Raw genomic sequence first — 14,574 nt, 5'->3', positions numbered from 1 at the left:
TCAGTTTTTGTTTGCTATTGTAGAAGGATACCCCAAACCCTCCAGGTAGCTCCAAATGGCCAATCAGAGGGTTCTAGATGTGACCTGGGAGTAGCATCCCAGGACACACCATTCAGACTTAACCCGGGTTGTCTACCTGGGACAAAAGTCCTGGGTAAAACCCTGGTCAATAGCAGGGGTACCAACCCATGTCTGAGATCCGGGGTTGGTGCCTTTCAGTCATAAGTGAGTCCCTAGTAGTTTGGCCGAGCCCTGGCAAGAACACAGAATACTCTGAAAGGTGCTCAGAGGGCATCTATATTGTGTCTAGAACTGTATTTATTTTGTTCGTTAAGAAGAAAATGGCAGCAATCATTCAGAAAGTCATGTGTAACATGGAGTGTAATTCCATGTAGTGTTATGTTGCCCTAATTGACAGTAGGGTTTGTTTTTATTACATTAATGGTTTTTCTCATATATCCTAGAGGATGCTGGGGATGCTTCAAGAATCATGGGGTATAGACGGTATCCGCAGGAGACATGGGCACTTTAAGACTTTAAAAAGGGTGTGAACTGGCTCCTCCTTCTATGCCTCTCCTCCAGACTCTAGTTAGATTCTGTGCCCAGGGAGACTGGTCCCACACAGGGGAGCTCTACTGAGTTTCTCTGAAAAAAGACTTATGTTAGGTTTTTTATGTTCAGGGAGCTCTGCTGGCAACAGGCTCCCTGCTTCGTGGGACTGAGGGGAGAGAAGCAGACCTACTTCTGTGAGTTCAAAGGCTCTGCTTCTTAGGCTACTGGACACCACAAGCTCCAGAGGGTCCGATCACTTGGTACGCCTAGCTGCTTGTTCCCGGAGCCGCGCTGTCACCCCCCTTACAGAGCCAGAAAAAAGAAGCCGGGTGAGTAAAAGAAGAATCGAAGACTTCAGTGACGGCAGAAGACTTCAGGTCTTGAGGTACAGCGCAGCGGTCGCGCTGCGTGCCATGCTCCCACACACACATCGGCACCAACAGGGTGCAGGGCACAGGGGGGGTGCCCTGGGCAGCATGTAGACCTGAAATAAACTGGTAAAAGTTATATGAAAAGTGCCTAGGCACTTAATATAGACCCCCGCCAGTATAAATATGCTAAAATGAGCGGGACGCCATTTTCTCTTCACAGAAGGTGCAGAGACGCTGGCCCTGACCTCCACACTGCTGTACAAGTAACAAGGTGCAAAACGGGGGGACAGTACATTTGGTGCTATTATCTTTATTATAAAAGCGCTAACAGGTCTGAGGCATTGTATGTAAAGTTTCAGTACCGGGATAGGCGCTGGGTTGTGAGCTGGCAAACTCCCTCTGTGTCTTTCTAACAGGCTTTGCTGTGGGTCTGTCCCCTATAGCCCCAGTGTGATTGCAGGTGTCGGTATGTGTGTGTCGACATGTCTGAGGCTGAGTGGGGACAGAAAAGACTGTGGGAGTGACCGTGTCGGCACCGCCGACGGCTGATTGGGTAAATATGTTGAGTGTTTTGAATGCAAATGTGACTCGGTTGACTAAGAGATTAGATAAATCTGAGTCTAAGAACCAGACATGGAGGAAATCCATGGAGGATGCATTGTCGCAAGCTCAGACCCCTTCGGGGTCACAGAAACGTGCATTTACCCAGATAGCAGATACCGATACCGACAAGGATTCTGATTCCAGTGTCGACTATTGTGATGCCAGATTAAATCCTAAACTGGCTAAGAGCATTCAGTACATGATTGTGGCGATAAAAGAAGTATTGCATATCACAGAGGACCCTGCTGTTCCGGATACAAGGGTCTGTATGTTTAAAGGAAAGAAACCTGAGGTAACGTTTCCTCCCTCTCATGAACTGAACGCTCTCTTTGAAAAGGCTTTGGAAAATCCTGACAAGAAGGTACAGGTTCCCAAAAGAATTCCAGTTGCATATCCGTTTCCCTCTGGGGACAGGGAAAAGTGGGAGTCAACCCCCACGGTGGACAAAGCTCTATCGTGTCTGTCCAAAAATGTGACGCTTCCGTCTCCTGACACGGCAGCCCTAAAGGATCCTGCGGATCGTAAGCAGGAAAATACACTAAAATCCATTTATGTCACTACGGGTTCGCTACTCAGACCTGCCGTTGCTTCGGCATGGGTGAGTAGCGCTATTGAAAAGTGGGCAGATAACTTATCATCTGAGATAGATACCCTGGACAGGGATAGCGTGATTTTGGGTCATATCAGGGATGTTGCAGCATATTTAAAAGAAGCTGCGAGGGATATTGGCCTTTTGGGATCAAGGGCCAATGCCATGGCAGTCTCGGCTAGGAGGGCATTGTGGATTCATCAATGGAATGCTGATGCTGACTCTAAGAAGACTATGGAGTCTTTACCGTTTAACGGTAGGGTCTTGTTTGGTGACGGCCTTACTGACCTGGTATCTATGGCTACCATGGGTAAGTCATTGTCACAGTACCCCCGTCACAACAGGGGGAGGGTTTTTATTCGAGTCTGGTCGTGGTCCCGAAGCCGGATGGCTCGGTCAGACCGATTTTGAACCTAAAATCCCTCAATTTTTTTCTAAAGAAATTCAAATTTAAGATGGAATCTCTCCGAGCAGTGATCTCCAGTCTGGAGGAGGGGGATTTTATGGTGTCGGTTGACATAAAGGATGCCTACTTACATGTTCCCATATATCCTCCACATCAGGCATACCTGAGGTTTGCTGTTCAGGATTGTCATTACCAATTTCAGACGTTGCCGTTTGGTCTGTCCACGGCTCCGAGGATTTTCACCAAGGTTATGGAGGAAATGACGGTTCTCCTGCGCAAGCAGGGAATCACAATTATCCCGTACTTGGACGATCTCCTCATAAAGGCGAGATCCAAGGACCAATTGCTGAAAAACGTTGCGCTTTCACTGACGATTCTGCAACAACATGGTTGGCTCCTAAACTTGCCAAAATCACAGTTGGTTCCGACGACACGGCTGTCGTTCCTGGGTATGATTCTGGATACAGAATTACAGAGAGTTTTTCTTCCAGTGGAAAAGGCTCTGGAAATACAGAACATGGTAAAACAGATTCTGAAACCGGTAAGAGTGTCGATTCATCAATGCACTCGGTTGCTGGGGAAGATGGTGGCGGCCTACGAGGCCATTCCGTATGGCAGGTTCCATGCCATGGTCCGGGTCTCACCTGGACATGCACCGGAAAATAATCCTATCTTCCAGGACCAGGATCTCCCTTCTGTGGTGGCTGCACAGTTCTCACCTTCTGTAGGGACGCAGGTTCGGGATTCAAGATTGGATCCTGGTGACCACAGATGCAAGTCTCCGAGGCTGGGGAGCAGTCACACAGGGGAGAAACTTTCAGGGAAAATGGTCAAGCCAGGAAGCTTGTCTGCACATAAACATTCTGGAATTAAGGGCCATTTACAACGGCATTCTGCAAGCGGAACATCTTCTTCGTGGTCTGCCCGTCTTGATTCAGTCAGACAACATAACAGCAGTGGCGTACATAAACCGCCAGGGCGGAACAAAGAGCAGAGTGACGATGGCTGAGGCCACGAAAGTTCTTCGCTGGGCGGAGAGACATGCAAGCGCTCTGTCAGCAGTCTTCATTCCAGGAGTGGACAACTGGGAAGCAGACTTCCTCAGCAGACACGATCTCCATCCAGGAGAGTGGGGTCTTCATCAAGAGGTCTTTGCAGAAGTGACAAGTCGTTGGGGAATTCCTCAAATAGAAATGATGGCGTCCCGCCTCAACAAGAAACTTCAGAGATATTGTTCCAGGTCGAGGGACCCTCACGCAATAGCGGTGGACTCCCTAGTGACACCGTGGGTCTTTCCGTCGGTCTATGTGTTCCCTCCACTTCCACTCATTCCAAAGGTGATAAAGATTATAAGAAGAACAAGGGTTCAGGCGATACTCATTGTTCCGGATTGGCCAAAAAGGGCCTGGTATCCAGATCTTCAGGAGTTGCTCATAGAAGATCCCTGGCCTCTTCCTCTACGGGAGGACCTGTTACAACAAGGACCGTGCGTGTATCAAGACTTACCGTGGCTGCGTTTGACGGCATGCCGGTTGAACGCCAAATCCTAGCCCAAAAGGGTATTCCCAGTGAAGTCATTCCCACACTTCTTCAGGCAAGAAAAGAAGTAATGTCAAAGCATTACCACCGCATTTGGAGGAAATATGTGTTTTGGTTTGAATCCAAGAAGGCTCCTACGGAGGATTTTCAGCTGGGGCGTTTGCTCCATTTTTTGCAAGCAGGTGTGGATGCGGGCCTAAAGTTAGGCTCCATTAAAGTACAAATTTCGGCCTTATCAATCTTCTTTCAGAAAGAATTGGCCTCCCTTCCAGAAGTTCAGACCTTGGTGAAAGGCGTGCTGCACATCCACCCTCCATTTGTGCCCCCTGTGGCACCGTGGGATCTTAATCTGGTATTGCAGTTCCTGCAATCTCATTGGTTTGAACCTTTGCGTAAGGTGGAGTTAAAATTCCTTACTTGGAAAGTAGTCATGTTGTTGGCCTTGGCATCCGCAAGGCGGGTATCTGAGTTGGCGGCTTTGTCTCACAAAAGCCCCTATTTAATCTTCCATGCTGATAGAGCGGAGTTGAGAACTCATCAGCAATTTCTGCCAAAAGTGGTTTCATCATTTCACGTAAACCAGCCTATTGTGGTGCCAGTGGCTACTGATGCCTTGGCGGAATCGAAGTCTCTCGATGTGGTTAGAGCTTTGAAAATCTATGTCGCCAGAACAGCGCAGATTAGGAAAACAGAGGCTCTGTTTGTCCTCTGGGCTCCCAATAAGATTGGGGCTCCTGCTTCCAAGCAGACTAGTGCGCGCTGGATCTGTAATACGTTTCAGCAGGCTCATTCTACGGCAGGATTGCCGTTACCGAAATCGGTGAAAGCCCATTCTACCAGAAAGGTGGGCTCTTCCTGGGCGGCTGCCCAGGGGGTCTCGGCATTACAGCTTTGCCGAGCTGCTACTTGGTCGGGTTCAAACACCTTTGCAAAGTTTTACAAGTTTGATACCCTGGCTGAGGAAGACCTCTTGTTTGGTCAATCGGTGCTGCAGAGTCATCCGCACTCTCCCGCCCGTTCTAGAGCTTTGGTATAAACCCCATGGTTCTTGAAGCATCCCCAGCATCCTCTAGGACGTATGAGAAAATAGGATTTTAATCCCTACCGGTAAATCCTTTTCTCTTAGTCCGTAGAGGATGCTGGGCACCCGTCCCACTGCGGGCTGTATCTGCAGTTTGGTTGTGGTTACACTCGTGTTGAGTTAAGTTCAGTCAGTCTGTGACTGATGTTGGTCATGCCGTTGCATGCGTTGTTGTTGAATGCCATGTTGTACGGTGTGTTTGAGGTGTGAGCTGGTATGTATCTCACCTTAGTTTAAAAATTAAATAAATCCTTTTCCTCGAAATGTCCGTCTCCCTGGGCACAGTTCTTTTAACTGGAGTCTGGAGGAGGGGCATAGAGGGAGGAGCCAGTTCCCACCCCTTTTAAAGTCTTAAAGTACCCATGTCTCCTGCGGATCCCGTCTATTCCCCATGGTTCATTAAGCATCCCCAGCATCCTCTACGGACTAAGAGAAAAGGATTTACCGGTAGGTAATAAAATCCTATTTTTTTTATTAATGTTTTAACAAATTGGGGAAAGCATGTAATTGGAGGGGAGGGTAGGAATATATAGAGGGGAGGGGAACAATACCAAAGTCAAATTGAAACAGGCATTTTCTGTAATTCAATATCCAAAATCAAAACTTGCTTCTCTTTCTTGTTTAGAATAACCCCTTCCCTTCATGCACCTGAAAAGTATTATTAAATTGATTGAGTAGCCACCATTTACATTGCTGCTCTGAGAGGGATAGATTGGACCAGCATTTGGAGGACATACTGGTTCTTTTAATGTTGGCGCTCAATTTAGATCTATTTTTTATGTGCTATTATCATATAGCATAACAATATGCAATTATATGACCCAGAGTGGGTGCTATAATCATGTAGTGTTAGGGACCAGCAGTATCAGAGAAGCCTTGCAGAGGCCAGGTGGCTTAACTATATCTTTGCAAATATATGCAACTAAGATCTTGGAATTTTTTTTATCATGTAGTGTTCAAGTCCCATTGCTGTAACATTTTTGTGCTTGGAGGAAGCTACTATCCAAAATAAACAATACTGTGTAGCATGCCAAACCAGTCACTGTGGGGTTTTCTAAGCACCTCATGCAAGCTGCATATTCATTGGTCAGTTAGATAATTTTAGACATTATTACCAAGAAAACCTACTACTGTATTTATGGGCACAACAAGATTACAGCTCATGACCAATTTTGGATCAATGGTGGTCATTCCGAGTTGTTCGCTCGCAAGCTGCTTTTAGCAGCTTTGCACACGCTAAGCCGCCGCCTACTGGGAGTGACTCTTAGCATAGTAAAATTGCGAACGAAAGATTAGCAGAATTGCGAATAGACACTTCTTAGCAGTTTCTGAGTAGCTCCACACTTACTCGGCAACTGCGATCAGTTCAGTCAGTTTCGTTCCTGGTTTGACGTCACAAACACTCCCAGCGTTCGCCCAGACACTCCCCCGTTTCTTCAGACACTCACGCGTTTTTCCCAGAAACAGCAGCGTTTTTTCACACACTCCCATAAAACGGCCAGTTTCCGCCCAGAAACACCCACTTTCTGTCAATCACATTACGATCACCAGAACGAAGAAAAAACCTCGTAATGCCGTGAGTAAAATTCCTAACTGCATAGCAAATTTACTTGGCGCAGTCGCAGTGCGAACATTGCGCATGCGCAATTAGCGGAAAATCGCTGCGATGCGAAGAAAATTACAGAGCGAACAACTCGGAATGAGGGCCAATATCTTTCAGATGTTTACACTATGGGCCTGATTCATGTTTGTAAGTAAAGCAAAAAGCAAGCAACTGAGCAAACTATGCTGCACTGCAGGTGGGGCAGATGTAACATGTGCAGAGAGATTTAGATTTGGGTGGGGTGTGTTTAAACTGAAATCTAAATTGCAGTGTAAAAATAAATCTAACCTTTGTGGGCTACAAGCAACCTGTATTTACCCTGCACATAAAAAATATAAATGTATTTGCTCCCCTTGCATGGCAGCATGGTTTGTTCCAGACACAAAGGGGGTAATTCAGATCTGCTCGCAGCTGTGCGTTTTTGCACAGCGGGCGATCAGGTCCAAGCTGTGCATACATATGCACCGCTAAGCTCAGGCGCGTCAGACAACAACGGGTATCGCCGGTCAACGACGGCATTGTGCAAAAAAATCTGTTTGCACGGGCGTTCGCAAGGTGATTGACAGGGAGAGGCCATTTGTGGGTGGTAACTGAGCGTTTACAGGGAGTGTCCAGAAAAACGCAGGAGTTCCTAAGCGTTTTCAGGGAGGGTGTCTGACGTCAACTCTGGCCCCGATCAGCCTGTTCTCATCGTGCTGGAGGAGTAAGTCCTGGGTTGCGCACAGACTGCACAAAGTGAATTTTCGCAGCTCAGTTACACATGCAATCGCACACTTGCACATCGAAATTACACTCCCCCTGTAGGCGGTGACTATCTGATCGCAGGACTGCAAAATTAGCAGCCCAGCGATCAAATCTGAATTAGGCCACAAAGTTACTTGCTTTTTTTGCTTTACTTACAGATCTGTATCAGGCCCTTTGTGTAGGTGTAACAACCCCTGGGTTGGAAGGGTATGTCTAAGTGGTTGAGAGGGGTATCACAGAAGTTGGGTGGCTATGTGACAGAAACATTCCCCTGAAATGTTGTTCCCCATACCTCGTCTCATAGTACCATGCTCAGAGAGGTAAGATAGATTGATATGAATCAGAAGTGAGTCAGCAATTCCAACAGGAACTCTTTTTATTGATCTGCAATGAACTCTGGATTTGGGGTAATTGGTTGATTAGGGGACGTTGTTTTGGTTGTAAATCACAAAAAGACAACTTTGACACACAAAAAGAACAGGAATATACAATTTACCACAGTTCACACCACGAAAGATCATCCAATATGCAAAAGACAAGCAATTTGAAATGACAGAGAAGAATAATTAGAATCAGGATGAAACAATAAAATCGTTGGAATCGTAAAATAATATCAGACACTATGCATTCTTTAATGCAATTTATTGTAGTAAAAAGGCACGGCAGACAGCCCCATAAAGGGATAGAAGCAGCTCCCTATCCTCTCCAAGGCACCGACTGACCCCTAGCTGCCCGGAGTGCCGCGGTGCGCTTTTAACATAAGCGACATCATGGCACATCGGGACGCCGGGAAGGACAGTCTGTCTGGAGTCCTCACTACTTGTTTGTAGCCACTTTTCCACTCCACATTGACAGCAATCCTGAGGGGTACCCCTAACCAACACCATTTGGATACCACCTGCAGACCTCGACTAACCTGCTTAAAACAAAGGACATTAGTTTAAATTGGCTCTGGATAGCATTACCACAGGACACTACAAATACAGAGAGGTGGGACGCCACCCCCTGTATGGACTTTTAGCACACACAATTAGAGTGTGCTATTTTTCACTGACATTACCCTTTCTGGTTAATATTTATGTGTTTTTTTTCATATTACAATTGGCAATTACTACTGTCAGCTTTTCATTTTCACCATATGTGTGATTAACACATTATTCTTAATTAAAAGTAATTTATTTCACATTGTTATAACTTTTGTTTTACTACAATAAATTGCATTATTCAGATCTCACTCATATCTCAGGCGCAATATCAGGTCTTTTTACCTTACTCAGATTTTGAATCTCATTGGGGTTAGCTTCCTCTGATAAGTGCTGCCAAAAACATTATACACCAGTGTTGGTGTACCCCTTACATTTACTATGCATTCTATAATGTGATTATAGGAAGGCAATAGGCAATAGGTTCAATCATTCTAAATACTAACTTTCTAACTTTCCCTAGCCAAGTTAACAAATATCTTCACCGACAATATAATTGGAGCTCTGTTTAAAGTCTGCTGTTCCACAGCGTGTCACTTACTGTATGTCACAATAAGGGTTTTTTGTGTAGAACAAACTCAGTTGTAGGGCTTGATCTACATTTGCTTAATTAGCTCAGTCCTACTAGCAATAACTATCTGTCTGCATTTGCACAAAACTCAATCCTTTAGCACAAATATTTCTCTTATCCTTGCATTAAACTCTGCCCTTGAGCACAAATGTTTGTCTTGAACTTGTAATTGAACTTGTAGTAAACTCAGTCCTTCTTTAGCTCTCTTTGGGTCTTAACTGGCAAAATATGGCGCTGCTGGATGCACCTTTTTTAATACTGTTTGGTCTGTAACACAGGTGGCTGGCTCTCAGTTTTAAACAGTACTCACTCAGACCCGGGTAATGGAGTTTCCAGCTGGCTCCTCCTGCTGTAATAGCTCCTCACTCCCTTCTAGATGGCTACAGCGTTCGCGCCTCTCACCAGGCCAGGCGGAGTCTGGTCGTCCTGCTGCGGCATCTCAACAACCGCTCTCTGGTAACACTCCCCGGCAATACTCCTCTGCTCTTCCTCAGCAGCGCTGCTCTTATCGCCCACCGTTCTGCTGCCATCTCCAGCATACAGCTCTCGCTCTGCTACGTGTTCCTCTGTCTGCCAGCACGCACCACCATCATTAACTTCTGCTTCCCAGCAGCCTCCCTTTCCCCCAGCAGCCTCTTGCTAATCCACTGTCTCTCCTGAGGCCACGTGACTGGACCCAGGGCTGCTGTTAACTCCTCCTGTCCCAACATTTCTCCTGCTGCTGCGGATGCACCTAACGTTCTTAAAGGGGCATACACACCAAGTTCTGGGGTGCCACATAGGTTCTAACCAGAAGTGTGAAAATTTGCAGTGGCAGCTCCTACTTACTTTCAGTAGGAGGGCTGCCGCTACCCCAGGAGAGGAGACAGCCAGCCCCAGGTCCTGGCACTTGCGCAATGGTGTGACTGTGCATGCGAAAACCCATAGCTTCTATGAACTGCACCGACTGCAGCCCATAGAAGCCAGCTAGGGCTGATGATGCAGGGAGTGGCTTCCTACAGGAATCCAGCTCTCTGCTTACCGCAGCCCGGACTGGCAGTCCTGTGGTGAGGAAACACCTCCCAATGGGACTACCTTGTGCGTCTTTGACTGACAGGTAGAACTTCCAATAGGAAGTCAGTACCAGTCACAGTGAGGCTAGTGCAATCACTGACTGCATCTGGCTCACTGACACTGAGAGGGGTGGCGGATGTTACTGGGGTGGGGGCTGCAGTCCTGCCACTGGTAATTACCATTGGGAAAATGAATGTTGCAAAGTACATGTTGCTTAAGCTAGCCACACATCACATATGGTTATTCTGTTCTATGTTGTATTTATAGATCACACTGGCCTAAAATTGAAGCATGTGTGAGTGTCCACCAACCACTAATGATGATTGAAAATGATGGTAGATGACCTACCGGGTCTCTGTGTGTCTAACTAGTGGGCCCTTGCATAATCCCTTGTACCTGCCAAAATTGGTTACAGAGCCTGCATGATAGCAATGGTCAGGTTCCAAAGTACAGTATATCAGCTGTTTTATTCTGCTAGATAAAGGCATACGTTTCTACTCTCCCAGAAATTGAGGAAGACTCCTGAATTTCCAGATCGTCCCCCTGCAACACCAGAAGGGTGGGTACGCCTCCCGCATTCTGCCCGCTTCCTAGGGAAGTGGGCAGGATAGCTAGACAATGCGGGAATCACAGGACAAAATGGAAAAATGGAAGAGATGGAGGTGAAATTACGTGAATCATTATCATTTTAGCCCCGCCCCCTCCTTGAGGACCCGCAATTTATCATCATGGGGAGGAACCTAATGACATGGATGCCCGGCCCCACCCTCCAAAATCCCCAGCTGCTTCTCCTCTCCGGGCTTCTCCTGGAGAGGAGTGTTAAAAAGTCGTCAAGTATACATAAAGTTGATTACCTACCTATAGCATGTTATGATGTCATTTAGACAGGACTGCCAATAGAAATTATTGAACCGGGTACAAAGAGTTGGCCAAAATGTAAGGTTATGGTCATGATTCATTAGGACTTCCGGGCCCCATCCACAGTGGTGTGCTGCTAAAAGGGGCATGGCTACGCCATGATGGACATGTCAACATGTACACTGTTGACATACAATACACGGTGACATTTGAAACAACAACATTAGGTATATATCACAAATACAGAAGGGAAAGTTTTAAATTCCACTTTAATAAAGATTCCTCCTACATAGAATATGAAAGTAAGAGTGTTCAAAATTGTGGGGGTTTGTTGCACTTAAAAGGATATATATACTCAAGGTCAGACTGGCCCACAGGGCTACAGAGGAAACCACCGGTGGGCCCTACTGCCTGTGGGCCCACCTTCTCCTCTAGGGATCAAGTTCTAGACTATGCAATTGAGTTATACATATGTCTATACTGCATAGGGCAGTGATTTTCAAACTTTTTTTACTCGAGGCACATCGAACAATATTTAAAAATTGCCAAGGCACACCATCAGTTCCCCACAGAAAAAAAACAAAACACACACATTGGCCCTCATAGTAAAAAAAATAAAAAAAATCCCACACATAGATTGGCCTACACAGAAAAAACAATCACACTGCTCCCCACAGAAATCCTATTGCTCCCCACATGAATTATTCACATTGTGTCCCCCCCCCCTCTATTTCCTTATTCTCCCCACATAAATTCTATTGAAATCCTATTGTTCCCCACAGGAGAAATAAAATAACAAATATTATCAGCTGTCCTCCTCCCTGTCCCTCAGCGGCGGGGGTTGTTCATAGTGGAGTGCTGAGAATACTGATCAACGGGCGGTCGGGCAGGTGTGGATGTGGGTGGCAAGGAAAGCTGTGTATGCAGGCAGGAACTGGAAGATGTGCATGCAGGTGGGTGGGCTGGCTGGGTGGAGAGACGCGGCGGCTGTGACCTATGATATCACATCGTTTTCAAGGCACAGGTCATGGCTGGAGCACGACTGATCCTCTAAGAAGAGCCCGGGCCAACAGTTCACTCTGAAGGTGCAGGAAGCTGCTCTGGCTCCGCGGCATACCTTGCAACTGGTAAGTGCCACGGCACACTGGTTGAAAAAGCCTGGCATAGGGCTATGGTGTATTCACTACACAGCATTGCTGTTATTATCATTTATGCACTAGCAGTATTTACTATATATTTTCAGCAAGGGGCCCATGCACTCTCTAATGGCTAGCCAAAATCTCTGTGGTGGCTAACCACACCCCTAAGTATGGGCCCCTACTATTGCATTTCCCCGGTGGGCCCTTCATGCCCCAGTCCGACACTGTATACACTAAAGTGCGGGTTTATAGAAGTGGAGATGTTGACCATAGCAACCAGTCAGATTCTACTTATCATTTATCTAGCACTTTCTGGACAATAATTCCTAAAATCCAATTGGTTGCTATGGCCAATATCTTCACTTCTAAAAACCTGCACTTTCGTAAATATGCCCCTCAGGGCCTGATACTAATCTTGAAGGATCTCTCCTTGTGGACACAAATAGTGTTGATGGATCTCTTACATCTAGTGCTAATACTTAATAATATGGTGGTTGCAGTGGGCGGCCCTTCTTCAGACTTCAAGACGCACAAACCCCACATCATCATCATCGTCGTCGTCGTCGTCATCATCATCATTATCATCATCATCATCAGTGTGCACATACAAGTGTAAAATATATACTGCCTAACAGTGGTATACATGTGCAGCAGGTTAGAACTCCCTTTAACTCCTCCATCCCACCTACCTAGGCAAGGGTGAGCATAAGCAGGGCCGTCGAAACCTGAGCAGGTACTGGGGGAGATGGGGGAGGGCAAAACTGGAAGGTGTGGTCATGATTCCTCTGGAAAAAATGCGAAAAATTGAGCTGCAAAGGGGAAAATTTGTGTCCCTCAGTAGCAGACCTGGGTCCTTCCAGCAAGCAGTACCTGCCCCACTCAGTGCCCCTGGGCATAAGTGTGCAATTGCTACCTGAATATACGAAAAGGAAACTCGCACAAGATCCTATACTATACGCAAACTGGCAAATTACTCTACACTAACAAAGTTTGGGGCAGGATCAGTTGCTGCATACTGTGGCTAAAAATCGCCATTTCTGTGCATGCGCCTGTGCAATGCACAGGCGTGTCGTACGGGTACAATGAGCATCGTGGGTTTGCACAGAGTGTAACGAACATTCCAGTGGCACGGCCGAACGCAGGAAGATTGACATAAAGTGGGCGTTTCTGGGTGTCAACTGACCGTTTTCAGGGAGTGCTTCGAAAAACGCAGGCGTGGCAGAAAAAATGCAGGCGTGGCTGGGCGGGTGTGTGATGTCAAAAGCCGTCCCTGCGTCGTTAGAATCAACGCACACGAAGAGTAACTACAGGGCTGGTCTTGTTTTGCAAAAAACGATTTTGCAGGCGCTCTGCTGCACAGGCGTTCATACTTCTGCAAAGCGAAAATACACTACCTGGTGGGCGGCGACAATGCGTTTGCACGGCTGCTAAAAACAGCTAGCGAGCGATCAACTCGGAATGACCCTCATTGTGATGTATATTTGATATTGTACACACTGATCACAAAATTTATTTGTAAATAACATTTGCAGTTTTTCCTTCAGGGATTAACACTAAAAAAGACGCTTGGGGCTACTAACTCGTAAGCAAGCCATGTAAAGCTGCCCATGGGAGAAGCAGCCGGTCCAGAGAACTACACCGGCAGCCATGAGCGTTTGCCCCTGCAACTTGTTGATGGTCATATCGAAGCAGATGCTAACAGGAAACTACAAGTGCTTGGATTGAAAAGGAAAGTTGTTGGGGTTGAGGGGTATACATGGTATATACACACTCTCACCTGTGCCACATCCCGTTAGCATCTCTTTCCCAGAGCAATCACTTTGAGGGAAATGTATTTGTTTTGGGACTTATTAGATGCCCAAACAATTGTCAAAATTCAATTGTTCTGTGGGTGTCCATGCATATCGTTCATGTTGCGCCCAAACAGACAGGGTTTAGCTGCATAAAATGGTTAAACCCATCTAAAGTCCTGCTCTCCGAATGAGAGTTTGGACACCCGAAGTATCCACTTTGCACACATTTCTCCTCGCACCTCAGGAGGATGCAAAAAGAAATGTGGCCCCCTTCAAACAATTGAATTCCCCCTTTAAGTTGGGTTACATTGCATAACTTGGGCGAAGTCAAGTTCCGCAGAAGTATGATCGGAACACCAACTTACTATATTTATATACATATAGGGGGTCATTCCGAGTTGATTGCTCGCTAGCAGTTTTTAGCAGCCGTGCAAACGCTATGCCGTCTCCCACTGGGAGTGTATTTTAGCTCTGCAGAAGTGCGAACGAATGTATCGCAGAGCGGTCACAAAGTTTTTTTGTGCAGTTTCAGAGTAGCTGAAAACCTACTCAGCGCTTGCGATCACTTCAGACTGTTCAGTTCCTGTTTTGACGTCACAAACCCGCCCAGCGTTCGGCCAGCCACGCCTGCGTTTTTCCTGGCACGCCTGCATTTTTCCGAACACTCCCTGAAAATGGTCAGTTGATAC

General features: G+C 46.5%; 1 protein-coding gene across 1 annotated transcript in view; it reads left to right on the top strand.

Annotated features, from left to right (window-relative positions):
• The first annotated feature begins 13,564 nt into the window (after window positions 1-13,564).
• Window positions 13,565-14,574, top strand: part of LOC134948423 (myosin-4-like) — a 32,749-nt gene continuing 31,739 nt past the window's right edge. Inside the window, exon 1 of the mRNA XM_063936379.1 lies at window positions 13,565-13,851. The gene's annotated coding sequence lies outside the window, so the exon portion shown is untranslated. The remainder of the gene's footprint in view (window positions 13,852-14,574) is intronic.

This window comes from Pseudophryne corroboree, chromosome 8 (assembly GCF_028390025.1).
Source record: "Pseudophryne corroboree isolate aPseCor3 chromosome 8, aPseCor3.hap2, whole genome shotgun sequence".
Lineage (NCBI taxonomy): Eukaryota > Metazoa > Chordata > Amphibia > Anura > Myobatrachidae > Pseudophryne > Pseudophryne corroboree.
The sequence above is the reverse complement of the archived record's forward strand: the minus strand, read 5'-3'. Positions and strand labels throughout refer to the sequence as shown.